Genomic DNA, 6135 nt, shown 5'->3' with positions numbered 1-6135 from the left:
TGCCTGTGCTACATTGTGATCACCAAAGTGCCATACAATTGTCAAAGAACCCAATGTTTCATGCAAAGACAAAGCATGTGGATGTGAAGTATCACTTCATTCGGGAAGTGCTTGAGGACAAGCAATTGTAGCTTGCCAAGGGCTTACCTTTAGAGTGGTTTGCACATTGTCGGGCACTCATGGGCATTGGGTAGATGATCATGGTCACTGACTACCTATATTGCATGTATATATACATTGTCACCCTAGCTTAAAGGCACATTTTTCTTTAAGTGGGAGGTTTTTGGGGTGGTAAAGCCCAATGCGCCATGCCTAGGTGTTGGGTGGCTTAACACTAGCAATGAACTAACACTGACCATTCAAGTTCTACATAAATTAATAAGTATATAAAAATATTGTGTTAGGATTCCACAACTTGTGTCTCCTCTTCTTCTCTCTTCTCCATTGTTGCACGCATGCACGCGCACACACACACACACACACACACACACACTTGTGTCTCCTCTTCTTCTCTCTTCTCCATTGTTGCACGCACACACACACAAACACGCATGCGCTTTCTTGCTCACACACTTCAATAATCCCAAAGAGCAACATATACACATGTTTGTAGTAGCCTGTAGGGACCAATTAACTAGGGTATGGAAATGATACAAGAGCATATAGTACACATGTTTGTAGTGGCAAGTCAAGGTGGTGAATTAGACACATAAGTAGTGGGTGTGGGTGCAATCTCTAAAGACAAGGGATTTCTAAGGATCTTTAGAAAGGACCCTAAACAAGAGAAATTACATACATTGAGCAAGAATGTGTGCACTAAGGACTACGTAGATGAGAGCACAATTTCAAGTTGAACTATTACTGTAAGTGGTTCTAAAGAATGTGAAGGATCTTTTTTGACAATGTAAGGGGGTTTTTTCCAACAAATAGTGTTAAAATTACCTTACTATCATGGGCTTGAAGCATAGGCATGATGGTTTGTGGGGGGGGGTTGGGGTGGGGTGTTTAGGGTCTTCAAGATAGGATATTGGTCAAATCTTGAACCAAAAATAAATAGATGTATTTATAAGATATAAGCACTCTCAAGATGGGATTTTTAGGTCAAGGACTATTATACAAATTTGTCATGCTTTGCAATGCTTTGGTCAACAAGTACGCCATCCACTATTTGCTACCTCCTTTGGCAACATTGGATGACGTCTAATGCAGAATAGATCATGAAATTAGAGCTCCTCAATAAAATGAGGGCACACAAAGTGGTAGATGACGTCTCAATGTGCATCAAACCATATTATGTCCTCTTTAGAAGCAAGGGCAACCCATGCAGAGACAGAGAGAGAGAGAGAGAGAGAGAGAGAGAGAGAGAGAGAGAGAGTGAGAGTATAGGTGATTTGGGGCCTACACTTCCAAAATACCACATTGAAATTCCAAAAATTAATCATTTTTAGAAATTTTTGAAATAACCATGACACAAATAAGAAAACAATGAAACGGCATTGGCCAAATGTATTATTGGAGTTAATAAAATGGTGGGTATTCCCAGAGAGCAAGAGTTGGAGGATAGGACATTTTGGTGATGAATATTAAAAAGACTTCTTCTATTACCTGCCACCATTTCCATAGACAAAAACATAAGAATGTTAGTATTTACAGGTGGAAGACAAGTATCAACAAAGAATTCTACTTGTTATTGTTGTCATTTTAATGAAAACACCAAAAAATATATGTGACCTAGTTAACCTGGGTAGAGGGGTCCATGAGTGAGGAGGTTGAGTGTAGAATAAGTCAAGCTGCTTCTAGTGAGGTACCCCTTCCTTGTTGTACCCTTCATCTCAAGATTCAAGCCCTTTTTATACCCTATGCTATAAGTTCCAAACATCAAGGGGTCCCAAGAGTATGAAAGGTTGGAGAGGAGAGAAGTGGGTTGAGTGGGGGGGCGGGGAGGGGGAGGGGGGGGGGGATTTATGCCAAGTGGAGGGAGTTAGGGTAACATCCACATACCTCCCACATAACTTCTTTTGTTTGAACGCCTACTCCAACAAACAAGAGTTATTATACAAGATAGATTTTAGGGGGTAATGAATATTTACTTTAGGGATATTCCCATATAGCATATGATAGTGGGGATTGTGTGAGAGAGACCCTCCTCCACCCACACTAGGATTGTGGTCCTTCTTTGGGAGCATTGGGTCCCCAAAGGGGTCCTACTGCCCTTCATTTTGAGATGCTCTAACACGACAATGGGGTTGCATGTATGGGGAGAAGCTACACATGCTCGAATGTACCGTCTAACCAATCTCCAAAGTTTCACTCTCTCAAAGCCATTATGAACAAAAGGCATTGACTAGATGCCTTATGTAATGTGCATCTGCTTAAAGGTTTGAGTTGCAAAACAAGATTGGTTTGAGCTAGGAGATAATAACCTTATGTGCCCAATCGGATGGTCTATTGCTTGCTCTCTTTAGGTATTTGATAGGTGTGCAATGGATGCTCTCTTCCTTTTGGACAATAGATTTGTAAAGTTGCACATTGTTGATCAACAGTTGTAACTTGAGAAATTTCCTGTATGCTTAGTATTGTCAACTTTGATTGTGAGGCATTCGGGGTAGATTTTGTGTTGTTCTAAGAAGAGTACGGGAGTCTTGCGAGTTGATGAGTAGGATATCATCAAAGTAGAAAAAGGGTAGTCCGAGTTTGGATGGAGTGAGGTGAGGTTGTGTTTGATTGAGGGTGTGGTCAAGGAAATCAAACTTTAAAGAATGTAGATAGAGATTGCACCATAAGGGTGAACATGACAACCCCATTGGTTTGCCATTCACTTGTCAATACACCTTACCCTTGCATTGAATGAACATATTGTTATTCAACCATGTGTTGAGTGCAAGTGTAGTCTTAAGATCAAAGGATAGCCCTGAATTGTATGATCTGGAAGACCATGTTCCTTCCACAGAGTGAGAGGGGAGGTGTCGAAAAGAGATAAAATCCCCATGTGAGCACGAGAAGGTGTAAGTAAGTAACTTTTGAATGTGGTGTATTAAACCAATGGAACCTTGATGGGGTATATTCTGATAACATCTCTTAATGTCCCTAGTATAGGGTATTTACATGTGTGGGTAGATTTAGAACGCATTCATAGACTGATTCTACAATCCACCAAGATCGTAGATGGATATTATGACAAAGAAGTGCCTTTTGGTCTAGTTTCCTAGCCCTTGCTTTGAGAGTTTTCATGCAAGTCTTGAGGAAACTTTTGAATAACAGCAGGAAGAGCCACACATTATCCATCGAAAGGAAGCTTTGTGTATCTTGAAGATAGCAGTAATGTATGGGTGTGAAGGATAAAGTGGTATGAGGATATTGGTGAGGAAATTGGGGACTAGTGTGAGGGTTTCCTCAATGGATTTATCTATGATTGTGAAATCTATCCCATTGAGCCTTTTATGTGCTTCCAAGGAGATATATTTTTTACATACAAGTACTATATTATTGGGTGCTTTGTCAAGGCAAGAGATAAAAAAACTTTCTTTGTATTTCCTCTACCTCAAGTCCTAAGGATGGGTGTGGTTGATGTTGCCTCTAGGTATGGAGATGTTTGAGACAATAACGAAAGATGTGTTGTGATGCATGCTCTCATGGTAAAGTAGAAGAAAGAGAGATGCACTCCGTTCACATAATGAGTGAAAAACACGATTTAATTCATTGTAAGCTTGGTCTATGTTTGTTGTGGTGGTGGAGATGTGCCCAAGGCCTTATTCACATACATTGGAGAGAGTGGGGCTCATGTGTTTGCCTAGATGAGTTGTGATGATATGTTTCTCTTCTTTAGGAAATAACTTACAAGAAAAAAAAAATGTCTCTTCTCCTGAATGTAAAGTAAACACCCTTTTGGCATTATATAAGGTGATTTTTAGAGGGCGGTCAAACGGCCAACTGAAGCTACATTCATTCCATAAGGGGGAAGTTATAATACCAAGACCAAAAAAGAATAGATTACAAAAGGAGGTGAGGCACCTAATGTCCATTAGGGGGTTGACAAAATGGATGGGGATCAACATGCTTTTGCTACACTCCTTCGGGCAAAGCATAGTCTTTCATGATGGTCTCTTTGTACCTGTTCAATCATACAAAAAAGACTTAGCACTAGCAAGACAATAAGCATTAAACATTGGCAAAGATGGGCGGGGAAAATGGTGGGCGGATGAGGAGTGGGGTATGGGGTTTTACTACTTTCAGAAGTATCAGCTCGTGAGGCCGATTTCCATCGAGATAGGTGAGTAGAGCCCGTTAACCATTGTGGAGTATGTGTGCATCCACGCCTCTGTGGAGTGCGACCACCATCTCCTCTTGTTCTCGTGTGTTGTTGAGTGTCATTCGGTTCTTGATGAGGTGAGATGGCTTGAACAATGTAGGCTTCTACTTTTGAGGTGGTGGAGAAAGAAGGAGGAAGTTGGGTGAAGAGTACAGAGTGTTGGATGGCTTCCTTGAGCTTCTCTAGGTAGAATAAGTCCATTAATAAGGCTTTGATAGCTTCTTGAGCTTCCTTTGCAATCCAAGTAAGGAAAGCAATGGTGGAATTCTTGAGAGAAGTGGTTGGGAAGAAGATGGGAATGTGGTTGAGGATGACCACAGTGCATGATCAAACCTAAGAACATTATTATCACGATAGTGGTTGCCTTGCTCGACATGCTCACACCCGCATTTAAGGAATGGTTGGTGCACATTCCACACTTGTGTTGTATAGTTAGTATCCCGCCCTATAGTGGAGATAACACCCTTGACCCCTACAGCACACCCAAAAGATGCATTGCAACTCTTGGATTCAAAGCATGACATGGTAAACGGGGTAGCCATGAGGGTGTTTTCAATGAGATTAGAGGAGTTAGTTTCTAAAACTTGTTGTAAGCCAATTTTAAGAGCTACCTTATCACTATCATCAATGAGAGTAAGTAGGAGGTGCACGGTAAGCGGGGCAAGTAATGTGAACTTACCAAAATCCCAAGGCTTGTGAAGACCATCCGCCATGTAGACCATCCTCATCGAGGTCATCTTGTATGAGGGCACTACCACCGGCCATGGTTGGCGACATGGATACCTCCGAGAGACCATTGAAGAGTGTTTTGCATCTCTGCCGTGTGATAGGGTCTTTTTTTAGTTTTTGACCATGGCCTTCCATTCATCTCTGCATAATGTTGGGTCCATATTTGAGCCATTCTGAGTGAGCCTTATCGCTAGTTGCAGCTATAATTTGTAGACCATGCACTAATTTGTTTAGTGCGTTCTATTAAAGAAGTCAAATCTTCACATGATGAAGCGTAACTCCTGAACCAAGTTGTTACGTCAACCAGCGGGCAGAGACTAAGACTAGCCTCATCTACTTGCTCATGCCATTCCAACTCTAGCAAGGATGTATGAAAGCTTGGCTCATTGAGGCAACACAGTAGCCCTAGATAATGTAGGGTAGCGCGGTTGAGTAGACTGCATACCTCAGCACGACGAGAGAGTTGTCCCAATGTGCACCACTGCCCTAAAGAGATAAGCCACGTCAAAAAAGCTTTAGAAAAGTATTTCACTATGGTAAAATTGCAAGAAGCCGACGGACATCCTTTCCTTTTGTTTTATGTAATAAAAAAAGTGGAGCGTGGAAAGGACAAGCAAGTGGAGTGTGGAGACAGAGCTCCTGAACCTTACAAACATGAGGCGAATCCTTCCAAAGAAAGGGGTTACACTCATGCCACTACAGAGAGTAGGTGATTGGGCCTACTCTTCCAAAATACCACATTGAAATTCCAAAAATTAATCATTTTTATAAATTTTGAAATAACATGACACAAATAAGAGAACCAAGAAGCTGCATTGGCCAATTGTATTATTGGAGTTAATACAAGGGTGGGTATTCCCAGAGAGCAAGATTTGCAGGCTAGGAAATTTTGGTGATGAATATTTTTTAAAAAAAGACTTCTTCTATTACCGGCCACCATCACCAGAATCAAAAACATAAGAGTGTAAGTATTTACAAGTGGAAGACAAGAATCAACAAAGAAGTCTACTTGTTATTGTTGTCATTTTAACAAAAACACCAAAAAATATACGTGACCTAGTTAACCTGGGTAGAGGGGTCCATGGATGAGGTAGCTG

General features: G+C 41.2%; 1 long non-coding RNA gene across 1 annotated transcript; it reads right to left on the bottom strand.

Moving 5' to 3' along the window:
* Nucleotides 1–3869: 3869 nt before the first annotated feature.
* On the bottom strand, nt 3870–5752 carry LOC147429869 (uncharacterized). The gene is made up of 2 exons (XR_015185907.1): nt 4989–5752; nt 3870–4111 (listed from the first exon to the last, which is right to left on the bottom strand). It is a non-coding gene; the product is annotated as an uncharacterized LOC147429869 (long non-coding RNA).
* Nucleotides 5753–6135: the final 383 nt, after the last annotated feature.

Source organism: Adiantum capillus-veneris, chromosome 22 (assembly GCF_014529385.1).
Source record: "Adiantum capillus-veneris isolate H3 chromosome 22, ASM1452938v2, whole genome shotgun sequence".
Lineage (NCBI taxonomy): Eukaryota > Viridiplantae > Streptophyta > Polypodiopsida > Polypodiales > Pteridaceae > Adiantum > Adiantum capillus-veneris.
The sequence above is the reverse complement of the archived record's forward strand: the minus strand, read 5'-3'. Positions and strand labels throughout refer to the sequence as shown.